The sequence below is a fragment of the Pan troglodytes genome, chromosome 5, assembly GCF_028858775.2.
Source record: "Pan troglodytes isolate AG18354 chromosome 5, NHGRI_mPanTro3-v2.0_pri, whole genome shotgun sequence".
NCBI lineage: Eukaryota > Metazoa > Chordata > Mammalia > Primates > Hominidae > Pan > Pan troglodytes.
The window spans coordinates 159,452,773-159,468,523 of record NC_072403.2 but is presented as its reverse complement, the minus strand read 5'-3'; the positions used below and the strand labels follow the sequence as shown (position 1 = coordinate 159,468,523).

Genomic DNA, 15,751 nt, shown 5'->3' with positions numbered 1-15,751 from the left:
TTTTTGCTTGTTATCTATCAATTTTCTCTTTCAAGCTAATTAAAAAACAATGTATTTTATCCTTGTCAAGCCTATATTTTGTTTAAAAAGGCCTACTTTATTTTCCTTTTATGTTCCTTCTAAGAGGTGGAAACTTAAAAAAAAATGGTTAGATAAAAATATACCTTGTAATAGTTTGCATTCCTAAGTCACATTACTCAGTACTACACGTTAGCAACGTTAGTACTAGAGCAATAGTCAATACATTGTGAGACATTCCAAAGGCGACCTATCTCATGCTGGAAGAGCACTTATCTTTTCAACTTGTAGCTGCAAGTGCTAGTTTGAAATGCATCTTCCAAAGTAAAAATGATTCACAGTCATATTTAATCATTATCATCTATATGTATAAACAGTAACTTTTTCACATAGGCATGTAAAAACCATAGTTGTGCGTGAGCTGGAAAGAGGTTAATTAAGTATTTCTCACAAAGCAGCAACCTAGTCAAATTCATTTGCTGTGTGGTCTTTGCCATCAAAGTTCTTGGGTTTATATTACACTAATTATCTCCAAGCTCTGATAGGTGTTGACAGTTTTAACCCCTTCATTGTCACAATGATCCCTCTGAAATTGAAAGGCAGCAGTAGATTACAGTGCACTGCCCATCTGTCATGGCTCTGCTGTGTGCCCACAATCCCTTGACAGATCTAGATGGACAAAGAAGAGGAAGAAAAGGAAAGTTGGAAGGAAGAAGGATGCCTGAGTCTTTCCTGGGAATTTTGTGCTGCTTGGATTCAACCGCTTGCTTATTGAATTGGAAAACTTTTGGAAAAGGTTAAATCAATTTTGTTCTCCTTTGTTTTGTTTTGTTTTTCTAGTCTCTATCTCTGCAACCTCTCCAAGCCTTGTAAGCGCCCAAAAAATAAAAATCATATTGCAGACATCATCAAGACTCTTTAAAAGAAGAATTCTGTACATTTCTCTAGGGTACAGCAATTTGTTTTAGCACCTGCCATTTTCACCCCTGCTCAAACAGCCACCTGCTGACGGCAATATGTTAGCTAATATGTCATTATTAATTAGTTTGGGTGACACCATCAGGCAATCACATCTAAATAGATGGTAGGTATTACTATCCAGGCTTACGAAGTTTCTTTCTCCAGAGAATCAACCTATTTTGCTGTAATACTAAGTAACGATATCCTACTACTATTTAATATATTCAAATAGTCGTCAAAATAAAGCCATATCCAACCCAACACCTCTATTAAACATCAGCTCTTGTTATAAACTGCGAAAAAGTAATCTTCAACCTATCTGAACAAACCAAGTTGTTGGGCTTTTGCGGGGAGGAAGGAGGAGTGAGGGAAAATTCCGTGGAGAAGGGAAGTTACCTGAATATAAACAAGGTAACACTTTGGGTTTTTTTGTTGTTGTTGTTGTTGTTTTCTGAGACGGAGTCTCACTCTGTCACCCAGGCTGGAGTGCAGTGGTGCGATCTCGGCTCACTGCAAGCTCTGCCTCCCGGGTTGACGCCATTCTCCTGCTTCAGCCTCCTGAATAGCTGGGACTACAGGCGCCTGCCACCAAGCCTGGCTAATTTTTTGTATTTTTAGTAGAGACGGAGTTTCATCGTGTTAGCCAGGATGGTCTTGATCTCCTGACCTCGTGATCCGCCCGCCTCAGCCTCCCAAAGTGCTGGGATTACAGGCATGAGCCACCACACCCGGCCAACACTTTGGTTTTTAATGCTCTAATAAATGAATACATAAAAAGGTGTTAACACCAAAAATTGTATTTACTATAGAGTACAAGAAAACAAGCTATTTGTGTCAGAAAAAAATCCAGGAAAAGCCTTAGGTTACAGTGTTAGGGGTCACTCAGATGGCAACAAGACTACTTCCAAGAAAAGAAAAGGCCACAGAGGGAGTCCGCTGTATCTTGAAGACATTCTCATTATAATACAAGATTCCATGTCTGCCCCACGTTCAACAGACTTCTGCCTGAAGTCAGAGACAGGATCCTGCCTTCCTTCAAAGGTCACTTTGCTCTAGAAACATAGAAAAATAAAGAAAATGCCTTTGGACAGATTATCATCTAGCAAGTAAAGACACCCTGCCTATAAACCCATCTAACGGTGTGGACTATGAAGTCATTTCACAAATCTAGTGTCAAACTAACAGCCTCCAAAACCTCTCATGCCTCTGATTCCACAAAAACAAATCACATTCATTAAACAAGTCCAGCCTTGCAATCTGCTATTTTTCATTCTTTGAGGGAGTAGGTGGGGGGCAGATGAACAGGATTTCTGCAATGGGTCATGGAGAGTTTCAAGATGTGAGAGCAGTCACAGAAAACGGTAATTAGTGGAGCATATGTTGCTTCATGACCATAGGAAACGTCAGTGATTTCCCTGTGCCGAATGCTCCGTCGTTCTTTTCTGGCTGATCACATTGTGGCACTCCAGAGGCTGGTCTTGATAGATCTCACTCTTCAAGTGGAACAGAAATGAACGGTTTTAAAATTCTGACAAGCTTGAAGGAGGTAACTGCTGAAGAAAACTCTTATGGACAAATATGCATTTCACAGAGCTGTTCCCATACGTATCACACATTTCTCATATTTCATTTTCCCCCTTAATTATTAGGCACACCCCTATGAAGAAAATAAAAGCTCTTTCTTCACTCCACCAAGAAAAATAATCTATTCACATGTGTTCACAGTCTTCTTTCTTGGTTATCATACTAGGTTGACTTAAAAATCATGAAAGGCATTGATCCCTTCTTAAAATTCATGAAAGCCATCCAGGCACGGTGGGTCACGCCTGTAATCCCAGCACTTTGGGAGTTCGAGGCAGGCAGATCACAAGGTAGGTTAGGAGATCGACACCATCCTGGCCAAAATGGTGAAACCCTGTCTCTACTAAAAATACAAAAATTAGCTGGGCGTGGTGGCACGTGCCTGTAGTCCCAGCTACTCAGGAGGCTGAGGCAGGAGAATGGCTTGAATCTGGGAGCTGGAGGTTGCAGTGAGCCGAGATCAGGCACTGCACTCCAGCCTGGTGACAGAGACTCCGTCTCAAAATAAATAAATAAATAAATAAATAAATAAATAAATAAATTCATAAACGCCAACCTCTGCAGGAATAAATACCAAGTTATATTTTGGTGTCTTAACACCCCTAACATTTTGCATTTTTAAAGACAAGGTTTTGTTATTGTTGTTTTTTAAAGTGATTGCCAGAAGTTTCTTTGTAGTGTGCCAAATTATTATCTCCCTATTTCTAGGAAAACATTGTTAAAAGGTTTACATCACAGTTAGTCTATTCTCCCCCTTTGACTTTGAGACCACTCTCAATCAGGAAGTTCTTACATTCAAGCCACCCAAACCTAATTCTTGGGTTGTGACTTTCTCAGTTTCATTTGTTCTAGGCTTTTATGGGGTTTGAGGGGCCTTTCACTTCAGAGGCTAGGCAGTTCTCCTATGCCAAATCTCCTATCAGTGTTAGAATTCTAATCTGAGAAGCAGGGAGAGGCAGTAAAAGTTATTCAATGAATAAAGAAACTATTATCCTATGGTTAAAAATTAAGATTTATGAGATTGCATTTTTTTCTCAGTTGATTACTCTGATTTTTAACTGACTTCAAGTCTGTTACTCTTTTTAGCTTGTGATTTTCCTCCTAATTAAAGGCAATCAGAGTGATATGCAGGCTAAACACCATTCAGAAGTCATTTCTTTATTGTGACATTATTCTAAAGGATGTAGCTCAATTGCAGCTGTAGAACCAGTTGACACACATTTTCCATATTTGGTTGCTGAAGAAATATAACCGGTGACTGTATATTAATAGTATGTGAAATTTGCATACAATTTGGGAGACAACTGTGTAACAAAAAAATTGATGACAGTAGGAGTGTTGCTTTCCATCCTTCTGGGTAACACAGGGGCACAAAGCAGAGCCTTTGGGTGGTTGGCGACAAGACACAAGATTTTTTGACCTCATGACATAACTCAACTTCAGTTTTCCAACATTCAGCTACGTCACACTGGCTATTACTATAGGACCAAGAAAGGTGGGAATTTGCGTGGAGAGCCTCACCGTAACTGTAAATTTCTCCAAGGGCAAAACCCCCACATTTTACATTTGTTCATATCTCCTATAGGAGCATTATATGTAATGTCAGCCACTACTACTGCTGATCGATTGAATCATCCCTACTATAATTTTCACAAAAATTTTTCACTAAACTAAGTTCCTATTGGAAAAGTTTAGTCTAGAAAGTCAGATAGTCTTTATTGCCTACACAATAAAGAAAACATGATAACATATGTTCACTGAGCCCATATGTGTCTTAATAATCACCTTTCCTCTAGGTATCTCCTCTTCGGCTTCTACAATGGGGAAGGCTCAGGCTGGCTCCAGAACCCCAACAGGCTGAAGGATGCAATGTTAGGTTATACAAATAGCTGGCATACACACGTGTCCTGATATGCTCTTTTTCTATTTAAAGAGTTTTCTAGGGTACATTTTCTAAGATTCTATAGAAGAGAAAAATGTTTGGCCTACTCTAGAATGATCCACATTATGATCTACATGTATTTTCTTTTTTTTACTTTAGAAGCAACTACCCAAATGTCATCCTAATTATAAACTCTTCTCACTGTCCTGTCTTCCTCCGAGGTGTGTCCTTAGTAAGTGAAATAATTTTCTCTACTTCCCAGAGAAAAATTCAGGGCTTCTCGCTGCCTCTTCAGGGCCACACAAGTTCTAAACTTCATTCGGGACTTTTCTGCAGCTTCTACATGGGTTCTAACCTTCATTCATGACTTCTCTGCGGCTTTCAGCAAATGAAAAGTATAGTGGAGAGGCTGGCTGGACATTTTCCTACTGCTTTTTCTTCAGAAAAAAACTATCAGAAACAAATTCAGAGTTAAAAAAACAAAAGCCTCTTTGTTTATGCTATCCTGGGGCATTAACCGATTTTATAATTTTTCAAACTGCATAGCTATGCAAATTCCCTACTTTCTTAAAAGTACTTTGCTGTACTCATCACTGACGCCTCTGAGAATGCCAACTTCCTACACAAAAGAACAACCCACAGGGCTGTGGTCTGCAGGCTGCCGCCAGTGCACCCAGAGACAGCTGCTTCTGAGGCCAGTGCCACCTTACCGCCTGGAGTCAGGGCCGTGCCTTATCTCAATCAGGAAGAAATGACTGGGAATTTAACTGTTGGGAATTCTGTACTGTACTTTCAACCATTATTTAATAATTAACAGCTGATCACAACAAGAAGTGGGGGCTAGGTCACCACTCTTTCAAGAAGTTTAACAGAACGATTAAGGAGGTATTTGGTAGTTGGAAAGGACAGTGATTTTAAGAACGAAGAGGGAGCTTGGGCATATTTACAGACGGAGTGGAAGGATTCCATGGAGACAGACTAAATGCAAAAAACAAAGGGATAATTATGAACCATAATTATCACCTGGGTCGGAGTAGATGAGGTGGGAGTTAGCCTTAAAGGGGAGTGGGGTAATTTCTCATCAAAATCAGAAGGAATGAAGACAGATGGGTCAGTGGGCCCACACATTTGGAGGTGAGTGAGGGAGGGCGGGAGTGTGCCATGGACCACTTCTCAGTTCTGATGGGCCAAGGCTACCTGCAGAAGAGCCCATGAGAGGGGCAAGGGCAGAGTTTCTAGGAGGACGGGGGGGAGATTTGAAAACAGCCACCAAGAGAGCTGTGACAGGAAATCAATTTGACAGCTGCAGGAGGGCACGTTTAGATTGGATTGTCTGGAATCACAGTGATAGATGCCTTTAGATTTTTCCTCTGTCTTGTGATTCAGGTTCTCCGAATACCATCCAAAATGTGATCAAGACACAGGCCTTATAATTACGCAGCACAAGCCCAGAACAGAAATAGCCATAAATGCTGGAGTGTGCTGAACGCCAGTGTCTGGCCTCTACTGCAGTTTATTAAAATATGGTGGGTCTTTGGATACAACACTTCTGTTGCCTGGCTCTCATCAGGCTCCTGGGCTGCTCACTTGAAGTTCTCATTCTCTCCCTCCTTCTGTCTCTGTCTCTCATCAACCTATTCCACAGGAAAATCATCTATTATTGTATACTAATTGTCTTTGAAATCACCATTAACATTAATCTGCTAACTCATACTTCAATTATCACCAATATAATTGCCATGACGGTATGCTTATAGAACATACTATGATTATTATTACCTGCCTGCTCCAGCAACAGCAGCAAACGGCTGCTAATATTTACTGAGTGAACTCCCTCTGTGCCTACCTCCCAGGGACTGTGATGTGAATGTACACTTTTACATAATCACCTTTACTTCTTACCACAAGCCAATGTGATGGCGATCCTAGACCCAACTTTATAAATGAAGGATCTGAGGCTTTAAAGTGTAGACAACCTACCAGGGTCAAACTGCTAATCAGTGGCAGGGTGGGTCTGTGCAACAGCAAAGCCCACTTTATCAAAACTACTTCTATGCTCTGCAATCATTTTATATTGGGAAACTGTCATGGTTGAATAGTGTCCCCCCTCACAAAATTCACATCCACCAGAATGTGACCTTATTTGGAAATAGAGTCTCTGCAGATGTTCTTAATTAAGGATCTCAAGATGAAATTATCCTGGATTTAGGGTGGGCCCTGAATCTAATCCCTGGTGTTCTCACAGGGAAAGGAGAGGAGAGGACACAGGGACATACCAACAAAAGGCCAGGTGAAAGTGGAAGCAGAGAGTGGAGTGGTGCAGCCACAAGCCAAGGAATGCCAGAAGCCACTGGAAGCTGGAAAAGACAAGGAAAGAGTCTCCCCTAGAGGCTCTGGAGGCAGCATGGCCTTGCTGACACGTTGATTTCAGACTTCTGGCTGTGAACTGTGAGAAAACAAACTTCTGTTGTTTTAACACACAGTTGCTATTATTTTGTTACAAGCCCTAGAAAACATAGGCTCCTTTGCAGGAAAGATAGAATTTTAAATGTTATTAGAAATGTTTTTTAATCCCTTCATTGATACAAAGGTGATTTTAGACAAAAGGTATTTTATTTTTATTCAGAATATAAAATGTTATGCATGATGCTTATTTAGTTATATTTAATGTCATAATGAAAAAGTTTGACTTCTTCCTATTCAATAAATGATGCAAACTTTAAATTACGTATGAAAAATATGATTTGTTAAAATACATTAAAAACTATATGTTTATATGTTGACTCCATGTATATTAATATGCAGACTGAGATTTAACTATTGGTTACAGCATCAAAAATAGAAAACAGTCAACATACAGAACTACTGTTTTTCTTTTGCTCAAAATATCCACTGGTTTATTTATTGTTTACTTGAATATTTATGATTTATTTTAAATTGCAAGACAAGAGAGAAGGTTTTAGTGGCCACTTTCAAGCATTGCTCTATAAATAACATACTATCGTTGTAGAAATAATTTATTTTTGATAAATTAAAATTGAAAATAATTGCCAGTATTTTTGTTTTTATATCAGTTATTGAAGAATGAGAGTTTAATATGTGATGTAAGCATATTTGAGCTCTACAAAGTTTTCATTTTAAAGATAAAATTATTTAAGTAATTGTCTCTGATGTATTTAAAACTATATAATGAAAAGTCACTATTCCCAACCTGGGAAACTTTTTGTAATTTCATGACAGCTCAGAAACCTCCACTTGAGAACACTGCAATGTTGTATCCCAGCCATTCTCTGGTTGTGGTTCTAAGAGCCATTTGAATTCTTAAAAATTACTGAAGATTCCAAATAGCTTTGTTTTATGGGTTATAACTATTGATATGTACTGTGTTTTAAATTGTAACTGTGAAATATTTAAAATACATATTTAATTCATTTAAAAATAACACTAGTAGCCGGGCGCGGTGGCTCACGCCTGTAATCCCAGCACTTTGGGAGGCTGAGGCAGGTGGATCACGAGGTCAGGAGATCGAGACCATCCTGGTTAACACGGTGAAACCCCGTCTCTACTAAAGATACAAAAAATTAGCCGGGTGTGGTGGCAGGTGCCTGTAGTCCCAGCTACTCGGGAGGCTGAGGCGGGAGAATGGCGTGAGCCCAAGAGGCGGAGCTTTCAGTGAGCCAAGATCACACCACTGCACTCCAGCCTGGGTGACAGAGCAAGACTCCATCTCAAAAAAAAAATAATAGTAATAACACTAGTAAATGCATTACATATTAACACAAATATTTTTATGAAAAATAAACATATTCTCCCCAAAATTAAGAAGAATGGCATTCTTTTACATTTGTGCATATCTCTGTATGTCTCTTTATATCTCTTTATATTCAATCTGTGGCAATATGTTTTTAATTGAAGTATATGAAGCACATCTGACCTCACACAGAAGTGTCATTGAAAAAGTAGGGAGTATCTGAACAGACTTTTCAGATAAATAATTGTAGATATTCATTTTAATACTATGGCAAAACTTGACAAGCGGCGGTTTCTTAAAAGTCACTTGCCATGTGAAATTTGAAACCATATCAATGAACTTTTCTGTTTATTACATTAAAATCATTGGTCAATCTTCTACTTTTGATTGACTTTTTCCCCCATACATGATTTTATGGTATCATGTATTGGTCATTCGGAAAATATTCAGTTTCTGAATTACGCAGATCTTCCAAATGTTGACACATATCATTATTCAATATATTTTTAAAATTCCATGTGTTAATATCACCACCCAAGGTAGCCTAATCAAAAAAAATATTTAGGCAGTATGAAACTATCAAACTCACTGGGGCAAGTATAAGTTTTCTGAAATTCTTGTTTTCACTTGAACATTCAAATTTCATCATTAGCAACAGATACTGTCAATTATGCTTCTTGAAATATTAGGTTCACTTTAGTTATTTTTAAGAAATCTGCCAAATACCCAAGTCTAAATAAGCATGGCTTGTTCTCAGTTGTTCTTTCAAGTGAAAATGGTGTTACATGGAAAATGCAGCCAGTTCAGCCAGCAACTCAAACAAGAGCACAAGTGGTTTGCAAGGAGACAAGATTTACATACACGTCCATTTGCAACAGAAGTGCTTTATGAGTAGTTCTGATTTTGTTACACAGAATATTCAAAATCATGTACACAAAGGTGGAGATTTAATAAACATTAATTTCTACTGCTTCATCAAGGCTATTTTAAGGAAAAAATTGCTTCTTTTGGCAGGTATATGTGGGTGTGCATATGGGTGAAGAATCCAGTAAGTACTAACACAGGTCGACGTTAACATTTTTATCCACTGTTGCTTTTGTGCTACCAGTACAAATGCCCTCCCAGTGAAAAAGGCAAATAACATCACATTATAGTATTGTTATGCAATAATTATTACCTTGCAGACCCCCTGAAAGGGCCTTGGGGACGACACTTTGAGAACTACTGCTCTATACCACTTCTGGATACAAGAAGTTAAGGTAGGTATCACAAAATCAGCATCAAGTGTCCAACCAAGTCATCAGTCTGAAATAGAATTCTGCTCATTCAAATGATAGCTCCATCCTAGCAATCGCTCCACATTCACCCTTCTGGCTCTCATCTGGCTCAGTCCAAGGAACTGGGAAGTCTGGAACCTTCCTGCCATTAAGGTGAGGTGACTTTTCTCTCCTGTCTGGTGAGGGGGTTGCAAAGATGGCTGCTCTGCCTGGAAAAAACATGCTTCTCTGAAGGACTGTGCTTGCCAGCCTTGCCAATCACAAGAGCTTTTGAAGTGACCCAGCAATTGTGAGTGCAGCCAGCCTGCCATATCAGAATAGCCTGTGGCCTCCTGGCAACCAAGCTCAGTTCCCCAAACACTGAAGCCTGGCCTCCACTGGCCATGACCTCACTTGATGAATCGGAAGGGGCAAGGAAGCAAGACAACAGCGTCATCCTCTTTAGCAATTCTTTCCCAGGCACATTTGCATGTTGATATGGTTTGGCTGTGTCCCCACCCAAAACTTATCTTAAATTCTAGTTCCCGAAATTCCCCGTGTATCATGGGAGGGACCCAGCGGAAGGTAATTGAATCACAGAGGTGGTTACCCCCGTACTGTTGTTCTCATGATAGTGAGTTCCTGCAGGATCTGAAGGTTTCATAAGGGGCTTTTCCCCCTTTTGCTCAGCACTTCTCCTTCCTGCCACCATGTGAAAAAGGACATGTTTGCTTTGCCTTCTGCCATAATTGTAAGTTTCCTGAGGCCTCCCCAGCCCTGCAGTTCTGTGAGTCAATTAAAGCTCTTTCCCTTTTGAATCACCCAGTCTTGAGCAGTTCTTTAAAGCAGTGTGAGAATGGACTAACACACATGTTTAGTGGCAGCCAGAATGAAGGAAGTCCAGGTTACCTGTGTTGTTTTCCGTCCCATTACCTCGTCTCCAATTTTGGCAGGGCTGAAAAAGAACACTTTCAGACTTTTCAGAAAAAAAAAACATGCTGTGATGTGGCTTTCAAGTTAGACCATGGCTAACTGCTTTAAAAGAACAGTGCTTATAAAGTCATTTGAATAACCCTCAAGACACTGACCTTGTCCAAATGAACTCGGAAGAAACATAAATGTGTTACCTAAAGCAGGAAAACACGTAAATAGGACTGAGTTGTATTATGCATTGGAGACCTTACCCATTCATGCTGGGTGTTATGCAGTGACAATTCCTAGGGGAAGGTTTAGGAACAAAGCCCAGACCAAATGACCTCTCAGCCATTGTCCAAGGTAACCTTACGGCATAGTGTCCAGAGTGGGTCCAGAGTGGTTGTAGGTATGTGAGTTTGTATATGAGAAAGAGAAAGATACAGAAAGAGAGAAAACAATTTGGTAGTTGGGGTTAGGGAGTGGAGAACACATGAGGCATACTACCTCAAACCAAACCAGCCAGCCTCTAGGTATTCCCCAGCGGTCATCCTATCCCTTCCTGCCAGGACAGACATGAAGTCCTCTGATGGAAGCAGGACAGGGCAAGGGATCTGCTCAGACTCTGGATTCAAAGTCCAGCTCTGCCATTTCCTGGATGGATGGCCTTGGGCATATTACCCAACCTAACCATTCTCCGCTTCAGTTCCCCCTCTACAAAATAGGAACCACAGCAGTCCCTACATCCCAGAGAGTTATCATGAGGATTAAATGGGCTAATATCTACAAGACTGTTTAGAACAGTATCTGGCACAGTGGAAGCCTATATAACTGGTTGATTTTTCCAGTACCTGTTCTATACAAAGACATGGAATTATATATCTTAGTTCAATCACTGAGTGATGTAAACCCACCCCTAAGGGGGCATAGATACTCAGACACATCTTTAGAACAAAAACATAATGGATGTTCAGCACCATTATTAAGTTAGTCATCCACAAATGTTATTAGAATAAATCATGAATAATGTGTATGCTTTAAGCACTGTTTAGTCATTAACTTTAAAATTTTTCATTTAGCTTTGTGAAGCATGCCCTACAGAACATAACTACCATAGTAGTTCTCAGCTTGTTGAAGCATAAAGACCTCTTTAATTGTTTTTAAAAACACAGACTGCGCCTCCGCACCCCCGCCCCACACAGGCATATGTATGCATGTGCACAAACACACACACAGAGTCACCTTACTGTTAGGCTTTTCTTATTTTCCTGCTACCCTTTGATTGAGAAAAAGTACTGCTTTAAAAGTGACCAAAAATGTAAGAACACCTTCAAATGTGTTTATATAAAACACTATTTATGCAGATGTTCACTGACAATGGTTGATGCCCAAATAGGTTCCAAGAGTCTTGTATTAATTCCTCAAGGGTCTATGTTCTTTGGATTGGGAGCCACTTTCCCAGGGGAATGGTATCTTCTGAAGTGGAAATTGGATTCTTAAAGAAAATTCAATTACATTAAAATAAAAATTCATTAACTGAGAAAAAGTTGAACCCCAGAATCCCAACTTCAAATATAACATGCTTGCATTGGTTAATGTACAACAGGCAAGAGGTCTTTACGGTATTATTTCAAGAAGCAAAAGGCCAACATTTTATATGTCTTCTCTCAGAATAGCTGTATTTCCTCTCCACATAATCTCCCACAGTTAGCCTTAAAACATTTCATTGTTTACTCCTTCAGGAATCTGACTCACTGCAGCAAAGACATTAAACAGCAAAGAACACAGATAATCCCTTGTAGTTTCTGCAGGAACCTCAATTCCAGAGATAAAATAGAAAGGACCCAAATTTCCTGGAACTAATACAGACCCATGGAAACATCCCAGAGCAAGAACATAGAAGCTTAACGGGTGGGATATTTTTCAGAAAATTTAAACTCGGATAACAAGGATTTTAGAACCTCTCTTCTGCTGATAGGAGCTTCCTCTGTGTGACATAGAATACAAACCCAAACACTGACTTTGGTTTTTCAGGTTTAAAAATATTACATATATATAAATTAAAATGTTAAAATACATATATACATATATATATATAAAAAACATATATATTAGAATCACATTTAAGAATAAGGTCTCCAATTCTTTTCTTCTGTGCTTCTCATTTCGTTTGAGATTGAATAAAAAATAACCTTTCGCATTACTGCATTTTACTATCACTTTAAGGGAGTTGTTTTTATTTTAGGACATAATGTGCAAAATCATGCTATTTAACATTACATTATATTCACACATCATGGAAGTTAAATAAAGACACCTTGCTGATTTCTTAATATAGATTCAGCTAAGATTAGTTATGCATCTGCCACCTTAACATTCAGATTGGGGGTAGAAAAAAAAGGCTTAGTTAAAAATCACACTCGCATGGTAAGTGCTTAGAATTTCATGGTTCATTTAAAAGCATCACAATCAAGAACTTAATTACGTTAAAAGAAAATGGTATTTCCTTAACAGCCAAAATTACATTCCCCCTTAATTTCTCTCCTTCACCCCACAAAGTAGATCATTTTCCTTAACCTCTTGTTTTTTGACCTATGAAATAAGGGAGTTAGCTAGATTATTTTAAGACCTGGTTCTATCATGCTGTAATTTTATGATTTTTAGGGAATAGACTGATGAGGAGGCAAAAAGGGAACAGAGCCTAGACACTATGAGAATTTGGCCAATTCAATTCCTAAACAAAACAGTATTTCTCTTGGCACCTAACAACTGAACTGTGCCCCAGGGCGCTGTCAGTGGTCTGAGAACTTCGAGTGGAAGGGCAGCAAGGTATTACAGAATGACAGCTATCCCAACCCCTCTACTGTGCTTCCACATTTGAAATTTGTGTCTAACAACATGCTATTCAATCACTGAATGTCAAAAAACATGGATGCCTCACAACGAAAATCTGTGTGTTATGGCACCAGGATGGACTGAGAACTAATAATAGGAGGGTTTATATATATATATAAATATAAGAGGTATAAGTGCAGTTTTGTTACACGGATATATTGAGTAGCAGTCAAGTCTGGGCATTTTTAGTCTAACGGTGACCCCAATAATGTACATTGTTCCCATTAAGTAATTTCTCATCCCTCACCTCTGCCCACCTCACACCCTTCTGAGTCTCCAATGTCTGTTATTCCACATTCTATGTCTATTTGTACACATTCTTTAGCCCTCACCTCAAAAGTGAGAACATGCTGGTTTTGACTTTCTGTTTCTGAATAGTTTAACTTAACATAATGGCCTCCAGTTCCATCTATATTGCTGCAAAAGACATAATTTCATTCTTTTATATGGCTGAATGGTATTCCATTGTGTATATATACCACATTTTTTTAATCTAGTCATCTGTTGATGGATACTTAGGTTGATTCCACATCTTTGCTATTGTGAATAGTGCTGTGATAAACATATGAGTTCAGGTATCTTTTAATATAATAATTTCTTTTCCTTTGGGTAAATATCCAGTAGCAGGATTGCTGGATCAAATGGTAGTTCTATTTTTAATTATTTAAGAAATCTCTGTACTGTTTTCCATAGAGATTGCACTAATTTACATTCCCACCAACAGAGTATAAATGTTCCCTTTCCCTTCAACATGCTATTTTTTGACCTTTTTGTTTTAAGAGAGACAGAGTCTCATTCTGTTGCCCCGGCTCTAGTGCAGTGATCATAGCTCACTGTAACCTCAAACTCCTGGGCTCAAGCAATCCTTTTTCTTCAGCCTCCCAAGTAGCTCAAACTACAAGTGGGCCACCATGCCCGTCTAATGTTTTTATTTTTTTAGAGACAAAGGTCTTGCTATGTTGCCCAGGCTAGTCTCAAAATCCTGGGCTCAAGTGATCCTCCTGCCTTAGCCTCCCCCAGTGTGGGGATTACAGGCATGAGCCATCTCGTATGGCCTATTTTTGACTTTTTAATAATAGCCGGTTGATAGAGGATTAATGGGGGAAGGGAGAACTTATTTTTAAATCAGCAAATCTAACAATAACTTCCAGTTTAAGTAGCAAACTGTTTGTGTTCTGCAAGTTACTATAAATGTACAGTATAATCCTCCATGCTATAGAAGTACATAATTTGCTCTGGTGGTGGATAATGTTCAAGTTGGTTCAATTCAAAGAGAATCTAACTGGTGATGAGTCATGTTCTCCCAGTAAACAAAACATGAGGCAAAGGCTCATATGTAGATAGTTTATTTGGGAATGTGATCCCAGAGAGTAAAAGGAAGGAGTGAGTGAAACAAAGAAGGAAAGCCCAAAACCGACGCGATGGGTGAAGGGGTTGGCTGCTTGGTGATGTGTTGCTCTATTATGGAAAACCTTTCCAGGAGCCTTAGGAAATACATCTCAGAGCTGTGCATGAAAAAAGAACAAGGAGAGAAACATTTATCCATCACCTTCCATTACTCATTTGTCAAGGTTTGTCTCATGGATGTTAATATCCTTGCACTTCCTGTTCATACATGTATGAGTGCCAGTCAGTTCCCACAGGAGTACATGACAAAGTTAGAGGAACCTCTGGACTGAAAGCAAGAAGCACAGGCCTAAACCAATGAGCTGCTAGGGTGCACCTATGTGATGCTGGTTGAAACTCTTGCAGAGCTGTTTGCTCAGCAGTGGCTGCAATAGGAATTCAGGCCAAGATGATTTGAACTGGTGCATGCAAGTATCAGGCGTTTATCAGTCAGGATGGGCCAGTTCTGCTTCAGTAACAAATGACCTCACAGTTTCAATGGCTTTCAACAATGAAGGTTTATTTTTCACTCATGCTACAAATCCAGTGTGGGTCAGCTATGGTTCTGTGCCATTTTCTTCACTCCAGGATCACTGCCAGTCATTGTGACTAAGGGAAAAGATTTAATTTGTGAACCATGCACAGTTTTGTAAAGCTTCTGCTTGGAAGAGAGCCACATCACTTCTACTCACCTTTCATTAACCAAAGCATGTCAGAGTTCAAAGGGTTAAGACACATAATACTCCCGCAGGGAGGGGCAATGCAAGAAAGGTGATTTCAAGAGGAGAAATACAATCTGTCATACTCTGCCTTCATTTTCATGGGGAGAAAGCCAAGGGTAAGAGAAACAATTCACTTCAGGGAACCCTGTGCAAATTCCTTCACAGCACCATCTTTTCTTTCAGCACATGACCACCCAATATTTTTAGAAATATTAAGTCCTAATCAAGAAAGCAGATCATTTTGGAAACAAAGGGAAAAAAGGCATAGAGGATACCTTTGGGAGAAGCATTTGAAATCATCTAATTCCTCTACTGTACATTCTTCATTTGATAGATGTTGAGATGAGTTCAGTTCTCAGAATCACAAATGAATTGACTTCTAAGCAAG

At 39.3% G+C, this 15,751-nt stretch overlaps 1 protein-coding gene across 2 annotated transcripts in view; it reads right to left on the bottom strand.

The window, feature by feature from the left end:
• The window catches only part of SAMD5 (sterile alpha motif domain containing 5), a 440,768-nt gene that overhangs the window by 385,260 nt on the left and 39,757 nt on the right, over positions 1-15,751 (bottom strand). The window lies entirely within an intron of this gene.